Here is a 21,181-nt window from a genome sequence, read left to right on the forward strand (position 1 = left end):
TGGAAAGTGCACAACAGCATGTCATTGGCATTGATGCTACTGTTTCAGGGAGGACAAGTATGTCCCTGGTGGGGCTTCCAGTTAGGCTTTTCTATCACAATTGTTATAAACTTCTTGTATAGTAAAACATTGACAGCAATACTTAAGTTTTGTTTAACATTAAATTCATTTGAGGGGACAGTTGTAGACTGATACAGTTAACAACACATTCTGGTTGGTTAAACATGGGCATAAGGTGGACTTGTCATCCAAGTTCATATTAAAAGTATCGTTGATGGACATATAAAGGACAAAAAGTTTTAACTGCCTGTGTTACTGTTAATTGAGATGATGGTGTCCTTACCTTTTGCTTAACTTCTTCAAAGACCATCATCCAAAGAAAGCATAGCATCATCTGCACATGGTAATCCAAATATTTTTATGTCAGTACTGATGAGCAGTTCAAAGAAATATTTATTTTATCCATATGTGTGATGTGGATGTCAGACGTGTGTATTGCTGTACTGTCTGTAGTAGTGGCACTACTGCTAGTTTGTTAGCATTTGACTATAGTACTGTAGGTATTAATGTCTTTCCTGTGTTTGTTGCTTATTATCACAGGTGGTCCTGACAGTGGAAGTGTAGGACTCTTACCACCTGATGTCAGAGTATAGTCAGACTCTGATGATGCTGGTGGCAAACAGAGGCACAGTTGGGGGGTACAGATGTTGGATCTGACACTGAGGTTGACTTTCAGTCATCTCCTATAATTCCATCGGACACAGACAGTAGGCCTATAACAACCCACTCCAGTGAGCCCTCAGGTACTGGACAGGTGGGGGGTGAGGCACTTGATCAGGGAAGTGTGGTTACTGTGACTTCAGTACCTGTTGATTCTGGCTGTAGCCAAAGTGTGAGCGAGGTGCCACACGAGAAGGTTGTTAGGGGTGCTTGGAGGAGGCCTGCTGTCCATCCTCCACCTGATCCAGGTGTGTCTTCTTGTGCCACTCGACATATGTCTAGGGTCATCTTGGAGGTGCAAGCACATTGCCAATAGGTCCTCCAGAGAAATGCTTAAAGTTGTAGATGTGCCACAGGCTGACATGCGTGACTGCCTCCACTGTGTTGATGATTCAATGGATCGGATGAATGACAAATTAGAACTGGTGATATCTGTGATGGAACATCTACTGGGAGGAGGATGGCATCCACATGGGCGTAGGTCAGCCACATCATCTGATGTTAGCTGACGTGGCCATGCCTGATCACACTCCCATAGTGGTGCTACTTCCACTGCTCTGTCAGTGGTTGAGATGTCTACACCCAGATATGGCAGGTCATGAGGTCGTGGTTCTGGACATCCTTGTGAGTGAAGCTCATCCAGCAGACATCAGTCACATTCAGGTAGTAGTAGTGCATCATCTGACTATGAGTGTGGACATGCTAGTGCAACTCCTGGCAGAGCCAGTTCTCATGGTCAGGTACGATAACGATGAATTGCCACCTCTACCATGCAAAGCTCACACATACCTGATATACCAAGATGTAGAGCTAGCACAGAGCTTGGCTGTGTTTCTGCAGAAACTCACACCAATTTCACCTGGAGGACCCATATGGATTCACACACACAACAGTTACATGGTTTAGCCATGAAGCTTAAAACTCATTTTATCTCACTGGCCATTTGTTACTTTATCCAAATGTCTATCCACTTCTCTTTCTTAGACACACACACACACACACACACACACACACACACACACACACACACACACACACACACAGACACACACACTCACTGACCTTTTGTATGCCATAGGCTTCCTACCCCCCCATACACACACACACACACACACACACACACACACACACACACACACACACACACACACACACAACACCCTGTGCAAGTGATGATAACTATGCCACATCCTTGTTTTTTATTTTTTGGATTCAGGGACACATCACATTTGTGTCTGATACTCAGGGTGCATAGCTGACTTAGTGCTTAGTATATCTGCATTTGTGATGTTGTTTAGCTAATTGTACTTTTGACATATTTTCATTTTAAAAAGTTAGTTGATGGAGTCAAAACATTTTTGCATCAGTATTTTTAATAACCTTTGGAGGGTTGTGAAGTCTCAAACTGAAATGTGTCTCTTTACTAACTTCTCTCTTTAATGATTTTCTAGTACTAAAGTATGGGGCCAAACTGAGGACATTCGGTAACCATCAGTACTTTTGAGAGGTATGACTGTGTGAATCTTTGATGCCTGAGGCCTACTACTTCATAGAGGACACATATATTCATATAAGTCTCTGCTGTCACATGTTAAAATCCTTTCTGTACAAATCACCCACCTTTTACTTGTTTACATTACCAAGTAACAACATGCAAGGATATGCCATTCATTTGTATTATTATACAATACACTCCAGGTTCAACACTTACCTTGTAAATCCAGCAGTTGCAACAGTTTTAATTCAGGCTGATGCTGTCTGATGCTAGCAGTACACAGCCATTACATAGTTTCATAGTTTATTACTAGGCTATCTGCCCTGGGGCATTTGTAAGCCTAGCCATAGTGATGTGGCATTCGCCACCCCATGAAATGGTACAAAAATGCACAGAATAGATTTAGAATACTGTGCCTCTGTCTAGTAGTGACACAATGAAGCCCCCCTTATGTAATAGAATTAGTTTACTGTGCCCCTGTCTAGCAGTGACAAAGATGTGACCCCTGGGGTAAACTTACGATCTCCCATCCACTCATCAAGATTTCTTTTGAAAAGAGTCAGTGAGGGGCTCTACCTAACATGAACTGGGATCTTGTTCCAAAGCATGGGAAGCCTCTGGGTTATGAATCTATCCCTCCAGCATGTCCTATTCATACTTGTGCCGAGGTTTAAGTCTTTAGCTCTCGTGGTCCTGATGGATTTGGATTTTTTGAGGTGGAGCATGTCCATCAGATCCTGATTGGACATGGCCTTGTACGTCAGGCAGAGATCACCTCTGAGCAGGCGGTATGCTACTGAATAGAGCTGGAGTTTCTTTAGTCTGGCAGAATAAGACATATGTTGAGACCCTTGATCCTCTTGGTGAGGTACTTTTGTGGTCTCTCCAGCTGTTGCAAATGCCGGTGAGGTACATACCAAATGGGGCATTGTGCTCAATCATGGGTCTGATGAGGGAGGAGTATAGGTACAATGACATCCTTGGATCTGGATGAATCCCTTCATGATGAGGTGTGCAAGGTAGAATGTTTTTCTAACCACTTTGGCAACGTGGGTGTCAAATGAGAGGTCACTGTCGACTTGGGTCCCTAGGTCTCTGATTACTTTTCCATACTCAGTGGGTTGCTGTCTATGTGATAATTTGTGGGTACTTTGTTTTTCCCAAAGGGGATGACTATACATTTTGGCATTTAGTTTAAGGCCGTGACTCCAGCACCAGTTGTCCGCTTTCTGTGAGGCCTTTTGTAGGATGTATGTGTCCGCTGGTGTATCGACTATGGCACCTAGTTTGCAGTCATCTGCGAACTTTGTCAGCCACAACCCTCCCATGTTTGCTTTAACATCTGAGAAATAAATGCCGAACAAGAGGGGTCCCAGGACAGATCCTGTGGGACACCACTTGTGACTGGCTTTGAGTCTGACATTGCTCCAGCGATTTTAACTTTATGGGTTCTGTCCTTTAGCCAGTTTGCAACCCATCTAGTGACATAAGGGTTTACGTTTAAGCTGTTGAGCTTATCTATGATGCCTGAGTGGGGTATTGTGTCGAAGGCCTTAGCCAAGTCCAGGTAGGTTGTATGGACTGCTTTGCCCTCATCAATGGCTCTAGTGACAGTTTCAAAAAAGTCAACCAGGTTCAAAAGGCAGGATCTGCCCTTTACAAAGCAGGACTGGGTGGGTCAAGTGTCTGTAGGTCCCCTATGTCTCTGTTTATGAGTTCCATAATGATTCTTTCCATAGCTTTGCAGACCAGGCTGGTTAAGCTTATGGGGCGGTAGTTCCCAGGGTCTGTAGAGGTACCCCCTTTGTGGAGTGGGACCACTGTTGCTGTACGCCAGTGCTTACATTACCAAGAAACAACACACAAGGATATGCCATTCATTTGTATTATTACACAATACACTCCAGGTTCAACACTTACCTTGTAAATCCAGCAGTTTCAACAGTTTTAGTTCAGGCTTACTCTGTCTGATACTAGCAGTACACAGTCATTACATGGGTAGGTAAAGGTTGTGAGCATTGCCTGGCATCAATGTTACTATATATGTGTGTAGGATGGAAGTTTTAGCCCCTTGGGTAGGGAATGAGTATGGTATGCATTGCCTCTTAGCCAATGCGAGGGCATATTGAGCACACCTACATCTGCTGACTGCTCAAATGTGTGTGGCTGTGGTGACCTTGTCATTGGTGGTGGGATGTGTGCTCTTTCCTCTTGTTGATCCTGCTGAAGCTGCTTTCTTAGGATGATGTCCTGAAGCAAGGCACAGACAGTGAATATTTCAGTGCATGTACATGGATTCTACTGCAGGGCTCCAACAGATTTATCTAGGCACAAGAACCATGACTTCAGCAGCCCAAACACATGATGTGAAGTTGTTAAATCTCACCGTTTATTCTCACTGATGGGTTTGGAGCCGATCCTCGGCTCCGACACAGCCGATAGCAAAGCTCAAGGTTTGCCAGTAGCTCGAGACCAAGCCCCTTATCCCACAATGCACTGCTGGAATTACCTCAGATCTAGTTTGCCGCGCCAAGAGAGATCTCGGTGATCCAGTTAGTTCAGACCATTTTGACAAATCGCAAGTTAAAAAAACTCTTTTTCTAGTCTTTTGGGTGATTGTTAGTGTTCAGTGTGTTTCTAGTTTAAAATAATATAGTTAAGTAGGTTAGTTTTTGTAAAGATCTACCCTATGTGTAGTTTTTGTTTTCTTGGTGTTAGGCCCTTTCTTGGCCCTATTTAGTCTTACTATCTTTAATTGTTATTAGTTTTCTTAGTGTGGGCTTAGTTAGCCCTGTATTTAGCCTTTACAGGTATTTTTTTGTGCTGTTCTGTTAAAAGAATGTCGGATGAGAAAGAGAAATCTCACCCCAAATCGGGGTTTAAAAAGTGTCCAGATTGTGAACAGAAAATGTCCGTTATGGACAGACATGTCCAATGTGTCTATTGTCTGGGGGCTAAACACCTCCAAGACTCCTGCAGTATATGCCATTCCTTTTCATCGAGGGTTCTCTTAGAAAGGAGGAGAAAACTAATAGATAGGGGGTTACTGCAGCATTCTTTTTCTGAAGTGTTGGGTAGCCAGGAAAGTGCCAGCACTTCGTCAAAATCTTTGAAGTCTTCTGATTCCAAACAGATCAAGAGGGCAAAGAGATCAGAGGGTACAGGGTCATCGGCTCGACAGCTCTCGGAACCGAGTGTCCCTTTGGTTTGGAGTCAGCTCCCAGTCTTGGAGCCGGTCTCTGAAGTCCCCTCATCTCCTCTGCTCCAGTCAGCACCTTTGGTGCATTTCTCTAAGTCTTCGGTGAGCCTCTCTGATTTGGATATGGATCGGCTAATGCAGAAGCTTTTAAGGGAACCAGGACTTGCTAAATTGTTGTCGGCACCGACCACTTCATTGGAGCCGAAGACCATTGAACCAGATTTGACTACTCCTCCTCCAAGCCGTACTGGACCCTCAGAGCTGAAGGAGCCAGAACCAATGACTGTCGAACCCTTGGAACCGAGACCCACACCTGTGTTATTGGTTCCATCTACTCGGACATCCTCGGTGCTGACCGAGGAAGCTAGGAGCCAACGCTCTCCTGTCAGGTCCGGGGAGGATAGCCAGACCGATATGTCGGTGCCGACTCTTCCTCTCGGGGCTTCGGCTCAGATGTGCTCGGCCCCTACCTCAGGCTCGAAGCCTATGGTTTTGGTGCGGGAGGATCAGATGTTCCGTTCGGGTCCATCTACCCCTTCTCGTCGGAGCCATGGTGCTTTCGATGCCATGAGGAGAGTCATGTCTCCTAAGACATTGTCAGCATTGGTTCGGCCTTCCCTCTCCCCTCAAGTTCCTGTGTCTGCTTCTTCATCTACCGGTCCCCCTGCGAAGCACAGAGACCCTGAGCCTCAAGTACCCCCACAGGGCATCCCCTGCACTTCCGAGACCTCCCCAGATCCCACCACTGAGGAGGTACCCAGGAAGAGATTGTGCAAGAGGAGGCACTTGGACTCCCCACAGGAGGCTTTGACATCTGACACTGACCTGGATGAGTCAGAAGGGTCCCCTCGATCCCCCTCCTAGGATATCTCCTTTGCAGAGATATTAGAGATCCTGAATCAGAGGGGCGGTTGGCAGTCCAAAACCCCTACTGAGGATGAGTCAGTGTTCTTAAAGGCTTTTGGGTCTCAACCTTCCACTTCTTGGGTGTCTCCGCCTTATGATGAACTCATGGACTTGATCTCTCATAAGGCGTGGGAGTCACCGGAGGCCATGGAACCTGTCCCTCGGAAGCCGAACAAGTTTATCTCTGCCCCAGTGGACAAAGTCTTTTTGACCAAGGGAGTGCCTGTTGATGCCATGGTGGTAGCTGCAGCCACCAAAAAGGAAGTGTCTGAAACATCCGCATCTATCCATCCTCCTAATAGAGAGTCTAGGATCATGGATAGAAATGGGAGATGCATGTTTAGTTCAGCGACCTTTTCTCTTTGATCCCTAAATGATTTAACCCATTTCACGAGACTCCAAAGAGATCTCCTGAAAGAGCTGGGAGATACTCTTCAGGGTACGGTAGCTGCAGGGGTGGCCGACAGAGTCAACACACAGCTTGCTACTCTAAATTCGGTTGTGAACTTGTTCATGTGTCTCATATCATATGCAGCTGATGGTTCGAGTAGAGCTGCTAGTTCAGGCATTGCTCTGCGGAGACAAGCCTGGATGCATCTCTGTTCCTTTGTGGAGCCCTTTAAGTCTTCCTATATTAACACCCCGTTTGATGGCTCATCACTGTTTGGGCCTAAAGTAAAGGAAACATTAACCAGGTGTGAGCAGGAAGGCAATACCCTATCTGCCGTTGGAGTTCATTTTTCTACCCTTACTCAGCCCTATCCCAAGGGCCCTAAGGGCAGAAAAATGTGGTTCCGGAAAGCACAGGGAACCTTCCAGGACACACGGGGAGAAACCCCCTCTAGAGGCAGAGGAGGGGGTTATAATGGAAGATGACTCCCGTGCAGCAGAGGGGGTCCGCAGCAACAGGGCAACAGAGGACAGTTATCTGGTCAGCCCTACCAGCGCCCCTGAAGGGAGACCCGGCTGTCCGGCTCCTGAGGCAGTCAGGGGTCCCTTATCTTTGTACCAGAAGCCTGGCTAAACATAACGTCAGATACTTGGGTAGGAAAGCATCATTTCCAGAGGATATTTCATACCGTTCTCTACCCCTCCCACTCCTGTATACAAAATCTCAGATGTTCCACCCAGTCTCAGGGAACAAGCAATCATAGAGGTCCACAAATTGCTAGAAAAAAAGAGTCATCCAACCAGTCCCAGCAGACCAAGTTGGATTCGGAACTTCAAGATTCTTTATGGTACCAAAGAAAACAGGGGACTGGAGACCTATCTTGGACCTCAGCAGACTCAATCAGTTCATAAAGAAAGAGAAGTTCTGAATGGTCATGTTTCAGTCCATTCTTCCCTTCCTAGGGAAAGGCGATTGGATGTGCTCCATAGATCTCAAGGACGCTTACTATCACATAAAGATGAACAGATACTCCATGGATCACCTGCGTTTCTGGCTTGGAGCCAGTCATTACCAGTTTCTAGCCCTGCCCTTTGGTCTCACTACAGCCCCCAGAGTGTTCACCAAATGCATGGCAGTGGTCACGACTCACCTGAAGCGTCTAGGATTCCAGGTGTTTCCATACCTAGACGATTGGCTCCTCACCACTACCACCAGGCATCAATTGACTCAGGCAACACAATACACTCTGACACTCTGCCATCAATTAGGCATTACAGCCAACTTCAAAAAGTCTGCCTTATCGCCATCGCAGCATACTGTTTTTATAGGAGCAGAGTTAGATACCTCAACCACCACTCTACGTCTTCCAATTGAAAGAGTCTCACTTCTCCGCCAACACATCAACTCACTGGTGTCAAAGAACAAAGCTACAGCAGCAGAGGTCTTGAAGGTGCTAGGTTTGATGGCAGCTGAAATCTTGGCCATACCACTCACAAGGATGCATATGCGAATCCTTCAATGGCTCCTCTTTGCTCAGTGGTATTACCAGAAACTGCCGATGCACCACATAATTCTCATCACAGATACCTGCAAGAGAGACCTTCGGTGGTGGTTGACATCTCTTCATGTCACAATCGGAAGGCCCTTTGCCCCCCCCCCCCAGTAGCCACTGTGACCACAGACGCTTCCCTGATAGGGTGGGGGGGTATTTTCAGGAAAAGACTGCCCAAGGCACATGGATGGATCAAGAGTCACATTTGCATATCAGTGTTCTGGAGTTGAGAGTGGTACTTCTGGTGTTGCAGTACTTTCAGGACTCTCTTCCTCTAGGAACTATTGCAATTCAGATGGACAACATGTCAGTAGTCTGGTACTTGAACAAGCAAGGTGGAACCAAGTCTTACCCCCTTTGTCGAGAAGCCCTCAGGGTCTGGCAATGGGCTGTGTCATCCCAGCGTTTTCTGTTAGCAACACACATCCCAGGGAAATCCAACGTGATAGCAGATAAGCTAAGCAGGGCGATATTGCTCCCTCACGAGTGGTCTCTCAAACAACAGGTTACAGAGTTGATTTTCTGCAAATGGGGCCAGCCTTGCTGTGACCTATTTGCCAGTCACATCAATTCAAAATACAGAAGCTACTTTGCCCTAATACCACCTCCGGGACATCCCCCATGAGATGCACTCGTACACGATTGGCCCCCGGGTCTCCTTTATGCATTCCCACCCTTTCCATTGATACCCAGATTTTTACAGAAAGCAAAATCACTGGGAAGGACTGTTATCCTCATAGCTCCCTACTGGCCTCGACAGATTTGGTTCCCGTTTCTCCACCATCACCTGTTGGAAGATCCATGGATCCTGGACCCAGTTCCGGACCTTCTGATGTACCTGTCAGGGGACCTCCATCCTTCCCTGCAATCCCTGAAACTGACTGCTTGGCTAATCCACTTCCCCTAATTGTCAGGCTTCATTCAAGTTTAGATGATATAAGACAAATTCTTTTGTCTTCTCACAAGCCATCCACCAGGAAATTATACTGCAGTAAGTGGAAAAGGTTCTCAATTTGGGCCAACACACAGAAAATTGACCCTTTCTGAGCTCCGCTATTGTCCATTTTAGAATTTTTGACAAAGATTTTTAAGGAAGGGGCAGCAGCTGCTACAGTTCGAGTCCAGTTAGCCACCATCTCAAATTTCCACCTTGGATTCGATAGCTCGAACGTTATGGACCATAAGTTATCTAAAACTTTTCTTAAAGGTGTTCTTCACATGAGATCTCCTGTCAAAATTCCTTATTCTCCCTGGAATTTGCACTTTATGCTGTCTCAAATTATTCTCCCCCCTTTTGAACCAGAATTGTCTTGTGATCTCAAATATTTATCCTGGAAAACTATTTTTCTAGTGGCCATTACTTCTGCCCGCAGAGTGTCAGAACTCCAAGCATTATCTGTCAGACCACCTTACATGATTTTCCATGCTGATAGAGTATCTCTCAGAACAAACCCCTTATTTTTGCCTAAAGTCTGTTCTGAATCCAATATCAATCAGGTCATTGAGCTGCCAGTCTTTCTTCCCAACCACTCTAACAATTTGGAATACATGCTGCACAAACTTGATGTACACAGACAGCTCAGATTTTATCTTGACAGAACCAAGGATATTAGAAAATCAGATTAACTTTTTGTATCCTTTTCAGAAGCCAGAAAAGGTAATCCAGTGGCTAAAACAACTTTATCTAAATGGTTATCAGATTGTATATCCTTTGTTTATGCGAATGCTAGCATGCCATTGACACACAAACCTAAGGCTCATTCTACCAGAGCCGTTTCCAGAGCCGTTTCTATGTCTTCTGCCTTTCAAGCTAAATTGCCCCTTGACAATATTTGTGCTGCACGTGGTCTAAGCCTCATACCTTTATCACGCATTACAAAATAGATAAGGCTTCCAGGGACAGGTCTTCCTTTGGTTCCACGGTACTGAAAAACATACTCCCATGAGCCACCCAAGACTGAGGGTGCTAGGGACGCTACTCATCAGTGAGAATAAACGGCGAGACTTAACAACTTCCCATAAAGAAGTTATGTACTTACCATAACGTTCCATGTCAGTTGTTTATCTCACCTTTATTCTCACGTCCCTCCCTCCTTCCCCCTCCTGGCTGACAGTAGACTTAGAAGCTAGTATTATCCTGGCTCCTCAGTACTTCTTTCCTTTGGAAAGTGTTCCCCTTTTAGAGTAGGGTAAAGGTATATGTATATATATATATATATATATATATATATATATATATATATATATATATTTGCAGCAAACAAGATCTGAGGTAATTCCAGCAGTGCATTGTGGGTAAGGGGCTTGGTCTTGAGCTACTGGCAAACCTTGAGCTTTGCTATCAGCCGTGTTGGAGCCGAGGATCAGCTCCAAACCCATCAGTGAGAATAAAGGCAAGATAAACAACTCACATGGAACATTATGGTAAGTACATAACTTCTTTTTCTATGATATTTCTGATTTCAGCATGTGTCTCATTATGGCATTCCCAACTGGGTGTGTTTGCATTTTTGATGGGCATCATCAGCCATGATTCCAATGCATAACCTGCATCCCCCACTAAATGACCCTGTGGAATATCACCCCTAGTGAGCATCTGATACATTTGGGAGGTGTGCCAGATATATGAGCTGTGGTACATGCCTGGGTTGCCAATACATTTTTTACAGTGAGCTGATCGAAGGAAGGACACTCAGCAAACTCGGAGCTACAATATATAACATTAAGTATCCTGTTTTTTGTTTATTTTGTTCTTTATTTCTTTGTTGTTTATAGCAATTTGTGTACTGTGTATTTTTTCTAGCTAGTTTCACTGTGTGTGAGGTATTAACTAGAAATTGTCCACTCTTATTAAGCATCTGTTGGGTTGTTTGTTTATGATAACTTATTGCAGTTAAACTCTTTTTTTCTAGTGGCTCCTTTAGCTGTTTAAAACTTTCATTTAAAGGCTCACTGCTGCTTTTCAGCTGTGAGTAACATTTCTGCTGTTTGTTTCCACCCCCCCCCTCCCTGTTGGTATAGTGTTTTTATAGTTGGTGGCTTTGCAGTTGCCCACCCCTTGTGTAAATTTGATCTGGGACCCTCCTCCCAGTCTAGTGTCATTACCTCATTCTACCCAGTACAGGGAGAGCATTTGAGAAGGCCAATCAGCTTAGTTTCTGCTACTCCTTTCTCTTTTTCCTTTCTTTTTCCAAAAAAAAAAAAATGTATCTGCTTTTACTGTATTTGTGTTTTTTCCTACTTTATTTTGCTTTTGCGTCATCTTAAAAGTACTCAATTGTATTTATTACTGCTTGGTGTAACTCATTGTAAGCCTTTTAGTTTAAGCACCTGGGCTTCAGACCAGTTTTACATTAGGAAGGTTTGTGGTCTGCACTGTAGTGGCAGAACAGGTAGCTTACATCCTTCTAAGTTGGGAACTGCTGATTGAGGGCTCAGTGTCTGTTATTCTAAAAGTGTATTAATTCTGGTTTAAGCACTTGGGCTTGAGGCCAGTTATTTTACATTAAGAGGGTTCGTGTTCTGCACTCTTGTGGGAGGAGAGGCTGGACTCTGTCCTTCTGAGCTGGGAATTTCTAGTTAAAGCTTATAGTGCCTATATATTTGAACTGCTTCTTACTGAAATTGGTACACCTCGATTGCTGTAGCATAGACTAGATCCAGGCCTGCTGAATCTAGCTTTGTTTGCATAACTTGAGCACTAATCCAGGCATTCTTTAAAGTATTCAGTTGTATTTATTACTGCTGGTAGTAACTTGATTAAAGTGTAGCTATCATTTCTAAGTCTTTTGGATTAAGCACTTGGGCTTCAGACCAGTTGTTTTACATTAGGAAGGTTTGTGGCCTGCACTGTGGTGGCAGGACAGGTATCTTACATCCTTCTAAGTTGGGAACTGCTGATTGAGAGCTCAGTGTCTGTTATTCTAAAAGTGTATTAGTTCTGGTTTAAGCACTTGGGCTTCAGGCCAGTTATTTTACGTTAAGAAGGATTGCGGTCTGCACTCTTGTGGGAGGAGAGGCTGGACTCTGCCCTTCTGAGCAGGGAATTTCTGGTTAGAGGCTTATAGTGCCTGCATATTCTAACTGTTTCTTACTGAAATTGGTACACCTTGTTTGTTGTAGCATAGACTAGATCCAGGCCTGCTGAATCTAGCTTTATTTGTATGCTTGTTGTTTGTTTATTTCCCTGAAATGCTAATTCCACCTAAAACGGCCTTTTAGCACTTCTGTGGATCCCTAGTGATATCTGCATTGCTTACTGTACTTATTTCCTTGTTTCACTTGAAAGAAAGTTACTGTTTGTCATTTTGCATTTAAGTTACCTGTAACACATTGCATTTAAGTTACCTGGCACTTGCTCACTAAAGCAATTATATAAGTCAGCTCTAAAAATTAAAAGCACTACACCCTCACAAACTCCCCTTGAGTACCTTGTTCCCCATTGGCCCTTTTTTCAATTATAAAGGAATTCCCAATACTATTCTAGCATGTCCAAAGGTCAGTTGTCAATCTCCTCTCTGGTCCAGCTGGTGAATCTGGGAATCTTGAGGCAATGTTACAACTGCTTCATGTACACAGACAACCCTCTCCTCCTCCCAACAAATTCCAACACATGTGAGAGATGCAACCATATAGCCAAACTGGAGGCTAAGCTCTCTCAACTCAGTACTGGCGTAACCAGTCAGGAGGAGAAGGAAACCACACTCACTACAATTCCAGTCTCACATAGACCTACCATGACAACAAACCAAACACATAAACACACAAAAACATACTCGGAGGCTCTAAATAAAAATCTGTCTAAGCAGCAGAGACCTCCAAAGCAGACACCCAAGCAACCGCTACCCCAAAACAAAACACGTGCAACACATAGCTCACAAAGCCAGTGTGCGAACAGTCACAGCCCTTAAGGCTAAACAACACACCTGATACACTTGTAATAGGTGACTCTATCGTCAGGCACACTGACGCCCCGCTCACCAGGCTGAACAAGGAGAAGGTCACGGTGAGCTGCCTGTCGGATGCTAGGATCCGCCACATAACACAAGCACTCAGGTCACTCCAAGGCAAGTACAAATATGACTCAGTCATTGTCCATGCTGGTGTGAATGACCTGAGACGTACCTCCTGGGCTACATGAAAAGAGACATAGAGGAGCTCTGTGAGCATGTAGCCCAGGCCAGTATGACCCTGACCTTGAGTAGCATCTTACCCTCACCAAGAATGATGCCACAATATGAAGACAAGATGATCAATTTCAACAATTGGCTTAAGTGTTGGTGTCATTCAAAGGGGATCCAATGCCTGTCAGCCTGGGATGACATGCTCGACAAGCCACGATGCCGCTAGGGACAGCTTGCACCTGTCACCCCTGGGCTTTTGGATATTGGCAAAGGCTCTTGCTACCCCATAGTGCCTTTTAGGCAAGGCTCAAAGACAAACCCACCTCCATAGGTATCACAAGGGATAAGAAACTAAGAGTAATGCTACTCAACGCCAGAAGTCTAAACCTCAAGATGCACTTTTCGAAACTCTCCTTAGCATGGAGAACATCGATATCTATGCAGTAACAGAAACCTGGTTCAAGGCTCCCGAGAGCACCCCAGCACTACCAGGTTATACCTCATACCATGCTTTTCGGCCCCAAAACTTGGACCGAACCACAAAAGGAGGGGGAGTATCAATATTCGTCAAAGATACCCATACCTCCAGGTTGGTGGCACAGCACGACGCATCAGAGACTATCCATGTGCAACTAACTGTGGGTAAAACTGCCTTCCAGTTTATAGCCTGCTACAGACCACCCTCCCAAACACAGGAACCCCACTTGGCCTTCCTGAGAATACTGGAAAATATGAAGGTCTCTCCAAACACCATTATATTGGGCGACTTCAACTACTCAAACATAGACTGGGAGCATTACTCTAGCTCCAACACCCTAGCCCAAAGGTTCCTAGAATTTATAAACTCAAATGCTATGGAACAACTTGTTACCATTCCCACAAGAGGGGAAAACATACTGGACCTGATCATCACCAACATGGGGACACTATGCTCCAGACCAGAAGTGTATCCCTCACTGGTAAGATCAGACCATAAACTAATCTCACTGGATATTCACATCCCGACCCCACCCCCTGCCCAGAAAACCACAGTGAAAAACTTCTCTAAAGCAAATTTCACACGCCTCAAAACTGAGGCGAAATCCTTCAAAGCCCCTGGGCCTGTGGAAAATACGGCCCAGACCACAGAATCCTTTATAAACACATTCTATGAACACCTTCAGGAATGCATGGATCATGTAATCCCAAATAAAACCAAGACCCAATCCTCCAAAGGCAGACATCCTGTCTGGTGGACCCCAGCCATAAACAAACTATACAATAGAAGGAGGAAGCTACTTCATGATAGAGCAAAATCCCAAAAAGGGAAGGCATCTCTGATCAGTATTAGCAAAAAACTACGGGCACTCATAAAATCGTCTAAGGCCAGCTTCGAGAGAAAAATTGCACAGGACACTAAGGATAATCACAAGGCTTTCTTTAGTTATGTTAGGAACCTGGGTGGGAATTCCCAGATATGCTCAGAATTAGTCCAAAATGACAAAAATACACCGAGCCCACAGACATTGCCAACATCCTAGCTGACAGGTTCAGTGCAAACTTCTCCCCTCTCCCACCAAAAGGACAAATATCTATCCCAACAGAGTGCTGCCCCTGACATCTCAGATGCTCAGGTAAGAGCCGCCCTCTCCAAAGCAAAAACACAGCATCAATGGGACCAGATGGTGTCCCTGGCTGCGCCCTACATGAACTCCAAGAAGAGCTAAACCCAAACATAAAACTACTGTTCAATCTTAGCCTTACTACAGGATATGTACCCAAAGAGTGGCGTACAGCAACAGTGGTCCCTCTCCACAAAGGTGGTGCCTCAATGGATCCTGGAAACTATCGCCCCATAAGCCTGACTAGCTTGGTCTGCAAAGCTATGGAAAGGATCATCATGGACCTCATAAATAAAGATATTGGGGACCTACAGACACTGGATCCTACCCAGTTTGGCTTTGTTAAGGGCAGATCCTGCCTCTTAAACCTGGTCGATTTCTTTGAAACAGTCACCAAGGCCATTGACGAGGGGAAGGTGGTCCACACAGCCTACCTGGACCTCGCAAAAGCCTTCGATACAATACCCCACTCGGGCATTATAGATAAGCTCACCAGCTTAAATATAAACCCCTATGTCACTAGATGGGTTGCAAACTGGCTCAAGGACAGAACCCACATGGTTAGAATTGCTGGAGCCATGTCAGACTCCAAACCAGTTACAAGTGGCGTCCCACAAGGCTCAGTCCTGGGACCTCTCTTGTTCGGTATATATTTCTCGGCGGTACAGGCCAACACAGAAGGACTGTGGCTGACCAAGTTCGCAGATGACTGCAAACTGGGCGCCATAATCAACTCTCCAGCCGACACAAGCATCCTCCAAAAGGGCCTCATAGAAACAGACAACTGGTGCCAGAGCCATGGCCTCAAGCTAAACGCCAAAAAGTGCATAGTCATCCCCTTTGGCAAAAACAAAGTACCCACAAATTACCACATAGGTGGTAATCCATTAAGTACAGAAGAAGTCATTAGGGACCTGGGGACCCAAGTTGATAGCAATCTCTCATTTGACAACCACGTGGCCAAAGTGGTTGGAAAAACATTTTATATAGCCCACCTAATCATGAAGGGATTCACATCTAGATCAGGGGAGGTCATCGTACCTCTTTACTCATCCCTCATCAGGCCCATAATTGAGTACAATGCCCCTTTTGGGATGTACCTTACCAGACACCTGCAGCAACTGGAAAGACCCCAAAAGTACCTCACCAAGAGGATCAAAGGGCTCAAACAGATGCCATATGCTGCCCGGTTAAAGAAACTCCAGCTCTACTCAGTGGCATACCGCCTGCTCAGAGGCGATCTGTGCCTGACGTATAAAGCCATGTCCAACCTTAATGGACATGCTGCACCTCAGAAAATCCAAATCCCATCGAGCTATGCGCTCGAGAGACTTGAACCTCAGCACTGAAATAAATAGGACATGCTGGAGGGACAGATTCATAACCCAGAGGCTCCCTTCACTCTGGAATAAAATCCCAGTCCAGGTTAGGCAGAGTCCCACATTGACTGTCTTCAAGAGGAATCTTGATGAGTGGATGGGAGATCATAGGTTTACCCCGGCTATCACTTCTGTGTCACTGTTAGACAGAGGCACAGTATACTAACCTCAAAAAAAGGCATAGCAAAATTAATTTAAAATGGGTGGCGAAAGCCAAACACACTCTGGCTAGGCTTATAAATGCCCTAGGGCAGATAGCCTAGTATGAACCTATGAACCTATGAACACATTCAAGATGATTCCCTTAGCATTAAACGTGACTTGGCAGTTAATAGAGTGGAAGCCTTTTCTACTTATGTAGAGTCTTCCTTCCTCAGGTGGATTATTAATTTCTATATGTGTGCAATCTATGTCACCCAGTACTTCAGGCTAGTGTGTTACAGGGTAGAACCCCTGCAAATTTGTGGCCCTGTCCTCAGCAGTATGGGGAAAATATATGCGGTTACTGGCATGTTGGAGTATAGCATTCAAGAACTGATGGAGGATCATGGATGCTGATGCCTGTGATACCCCTTGCATATCCTCTGTTGGTCTCTGAAAGGTTCCTATAGTTAAAATTCTAAGTGCTACACATACCTTTGTCTCCACTGGTATCTTCTCAGTTTCCCTGGGTACCTCTCAACCTCTTAGAACAAGAAATCTGGACAAAGCCATAAGGAAAAGTGGGACAAAGGCCCAAAAATAGGGACAATTTTTAAATATTGTTCTTATAAATATAGAAAGTTGATAGAATAACAGGTTTTGTATTAGCATGAATTTTCTGAAGGGTATGAAGTCTGAAACTCAAATGTCTGTCATTTTTTAACTTTAATCTTTAATGATATGCCAATAATTTGCCAGAGAACCACAAATTTATAAAAAATGGACCAAAAACATGAGGCAAAAACTGGACATTCTGTGAAAATCCATACAGTTGAGAGGTATTGCTGGGTCTGACTTGAGGACGACAGAGGTTGCAGAGTTCCTGTAGTGTGTCTCTATCCACCCTATAGCACTGTACAGTTTCCACCTCATACAGATTGTGATAACTTAACTTGGGTTTGAAAACACTTCTCCTTCTTGGCTGTGGTCAGTTAGCAGCAGCAGCAACATAGACTTGTCTGTTGCACATATACATGAATTAAATCAACAGCAGCCCCTAACATTCTTTCTGTGTAGACTCCTTTCCGTGGCTGTATTCCAATAGGTTTCGGAATTCGCAAAAAAAACAGCACTGAGTCTACACAGTTGTTTTATAGCTTGTTGAATAACTCATCCATCATGGATTGGTTGATTAGCATACAGTTCAGCTGCGTATGCTGTAATTAGCATGCCACAGTGTTTACCGTGGTTGTGCGTCTTTTCGTGCATCTGTACACACCGTGTAGAGCCACTCACTGATACAAAACAGTGCAATACCAAGACACACACATGGTGTAAGCAGACCATGTAGGATTTATTGAGTCTGCCCTTTTGTCTTTATAACGTACTTACCAACATTCATTTGATCTTGGTGATGTTATGCAACAATACTGAAAGTATTACTTTAAGTGAAACTGTGTAGGCCTTCATCACGATGAAAGTTAAATGGGAACATGCTTTTTGGGAGTGTATTGAGCCTGCAGATTTTAAAAATTCACAAGAGAATACTGTTGTCATAAATATTGGAGGAACAAATAGCTGTAACTAAGTAAATGATACTTTTGAACTAGGACACAGGATCTGAATTGCATAGACATAGTAAAGCCTTATTAAGTTTAATTCCATCAACTACCAAAAAAAGCAACAACTATAAAATGGAAATCAGAATCTAAACTAACTATATTTGTTGTTGTTATGTCTTTCGGCTTTTCCCGGTTAGGGGTCGCCACAGCGGAACTGCGGTCCACTAATGATTGGCAGTAGATTATTACTTGCCGAGTTGCCGGCCCTGACGCACAACCTTCAACAAAGGTACGCCCATTCAAGCATGTCTCCACACAGAAGACGCTCTAGCTGAGAATCGAACAGGACAAACGTCTTACTGTGAGGTGACAACTCTACCGCAGCACCACCACCGCAGTAAACTAACTGTATTTGAAGTACCAAATATTGTAAATGAGATTAAAGTACTAAAAGTGGGACCCTTAGAAGAGAGGAAACAAAGTACATATAAATACTTGGAACTTTGGAAATAATACATAAATGCATACAAAAACATGTTCAGGAGAAGGAGTGAGGTTTTAAAGAAGGCAGAAAATGAGCAATTTATGTAATGCTGGATTAAATCAGGATTGCTGTAAAGAAACAAAATATAGATTTAATATATAATTATGTAAATGAAAAAAATAATATGTTTTATTTTCTTTTAATGTTTGGGTGCCTATGTCTGAAGCGATGATTTACTAAAGGTGTTAACAAATTGCATTACTGTATATCATACACACACACACACACACACACACACACACACACACACACAAGTAAGGGGATAAGAATGAGTGTTACACATTAAAGTCTGATAGGGATGGTGAGTTAACATTGCACTGAAACCATGTTTCAATAATGTTACAGATGGCAATATTTTCAAGGGTCATAAAAGCTTCTGTGCATCACACACTACCTAGCAGTTGATAGACTGTTAGCCTTTGCTGCTTTGGTAACCCCTCCTCCATCATTCAGATGAGGCCTTAATGGCAAAGTGCACAGTGTATCACACCGAGTTCCTCAGGAAAATGTACTATCTTGTCAAGGCACTCATGGTTTAGACTCTCTCCCCCCTGAGGCAAAACAGGCAGATAAATATACTACTCCTCACTTTCCAGCATTATATGAATGAACTGCTGAAGTATAACCAAGGCAGAAGTCTGAGAAACACCAAGTGCAGCATCAGTTTGTTTCTAGGATATATTCATCTCCCCTAGTACTTGTCTGTGAACTATACAAACTCAGAAAAGCCCATAATGTATTCCTGTCCATTATAAAGCTATCAAGAATTTGTTTCTCTGCAAAATTAAAGTGATGCATTCATTGTGTGTGTGTATATATATATATATATATATATATATATATATATATATATATATATATATATATATATATACACACATATACATATATAATATATAATATATATAATATATATATATATATATATATGTATATATGTATATCCTCCCACACACACACACAGACACATTCATGGCCAGCAAGTGCCACTGGACACACGGATTTATGGCACTGCATGGCCAAAACAAGCAGTTCACTAAGGGGATATAGCCAAGATAGAATATACAACCTTGTCACCACAATTAACAGAACATGCTGGAGGGATAGATTCCTGTCCCAGAGATTTCCCATTCTCTAGAACATACTACCTATCTATGTCAAGCAGAGTCTGCCACTAGCACTCTTCAAGAAAAATCTTGATGAGTGGATGAGTAATAGGAAGTTCACCCTGGGAATCACATCGGTGGCCCTGCTAGACAGGGGCGCAGGTAAATAACATCAATGGGTGGCGAAAGCCAGGAATCCTTGTTGGCTAGGCTTACATAGGCCCTAGGGCCAATAACCTAGTACCTGTCTATGAACCTATAAACAGAAAGGCAGTAAGATACCAGCCTCTTGTTGGTCAGCTTTTATAACTGACAAGAAGAAACCAAAATAAGGAAAAAGAATCTGTAGTTAGTTTAAAATGTATGTCAGCTAGATTAAAGTCACAGCTGCAGGTGACTAGTAGAACAGTAAATTCATTACAAAAATGCACAGATGAAAAATCCCATTCTTGGGGTATGTATCTGCTAAGACAATTAGAGAAATTATCAGTCACACAACCACAATCATCGGACAATGACTGACCTCTGTTACTCTCTGTGCCCCCCCATCTTATGACCTAACCATGCCTCAAGAAGCCAACTGTTCTCCCTCCCCAAGTGGGCAGGGGGAGATAAATGATGCAAAAACAACTACCACTTCCCCCAGATACAGCCTAAGTCATTTACAGCACTTCTACTTGTCCCTCTAGGTCAACAGCAACATACAGTATCTGCCATAACACCATCAGATCAAATGCTTATAGCTAATAAAGGAAAACAAGTGTATCATAAACGCAAATACAGAGCTAATGCTAAGCACATGGGAAAGTTAAAAAGATTTCCTAATAACAGTTCTGCCCGAAAAACTAACAGTTTGAAAAAGATCAAGCACATTATTAACCATTTTCTGCTTGTTACAGACGGGGAGGAATATCAGTGGATGCCTTCTGCAAAAAAAATGCAGAGGAAGGAACAGATTCTGGTTCTTCCACTGATTTTGATATACCTCCTACACAAATGCACCCATTGTTTGAAGTACCAAGTCCAGCAGCAGTTAGAGATAGTGAGGCTGAATCTATCATACAGTTAGTGTGACCATGGACTGCAGTGGATCTAGGCACTGTCATTTTAGATTCTCTCCTTTCCATTTGAACACATTCGGCAAAATATGCAAACATCTTAAAGGAACAGGTACTGTTGTAAAACCCAACTAGTGAAGATATGAGAGCAGTATTAAAAGCTTCCACAACCCCTGATATTTTAGAAGGATATGGAAAAAATCGAAAGAGGCAATAACATATCAAAGCACACAGATGATAGATTTCTAGTAAATAGAAATAACTTATTAAAAGCCATTATGACAGTGTACCCATAAACTCCTAACTGGGCAAGAATTAAAGCTATTTCACAGAAAGAAAATTAGTCTATTGATGTGTTTTTCCATTGCATGAGAGATGTTTTTGAAGCCTTCTCTGGACATCCA

The sequence above is a fragment of the Protopterus annectens genome, chromosome 13.part0 (assembly GCF_019279795.1).
Source record: "Protopterus annectens isolate FY-2018-M chromosome 13.part0, PAN1.0, whole genome shotgun sequence".
Classification (NCBI taxonomy): domain Eukaryota; kingdom Metazoa; phylum Chordata; order Ceratodontiformes; family Protopteridae; genus Protopterus; species Protopterus annectens.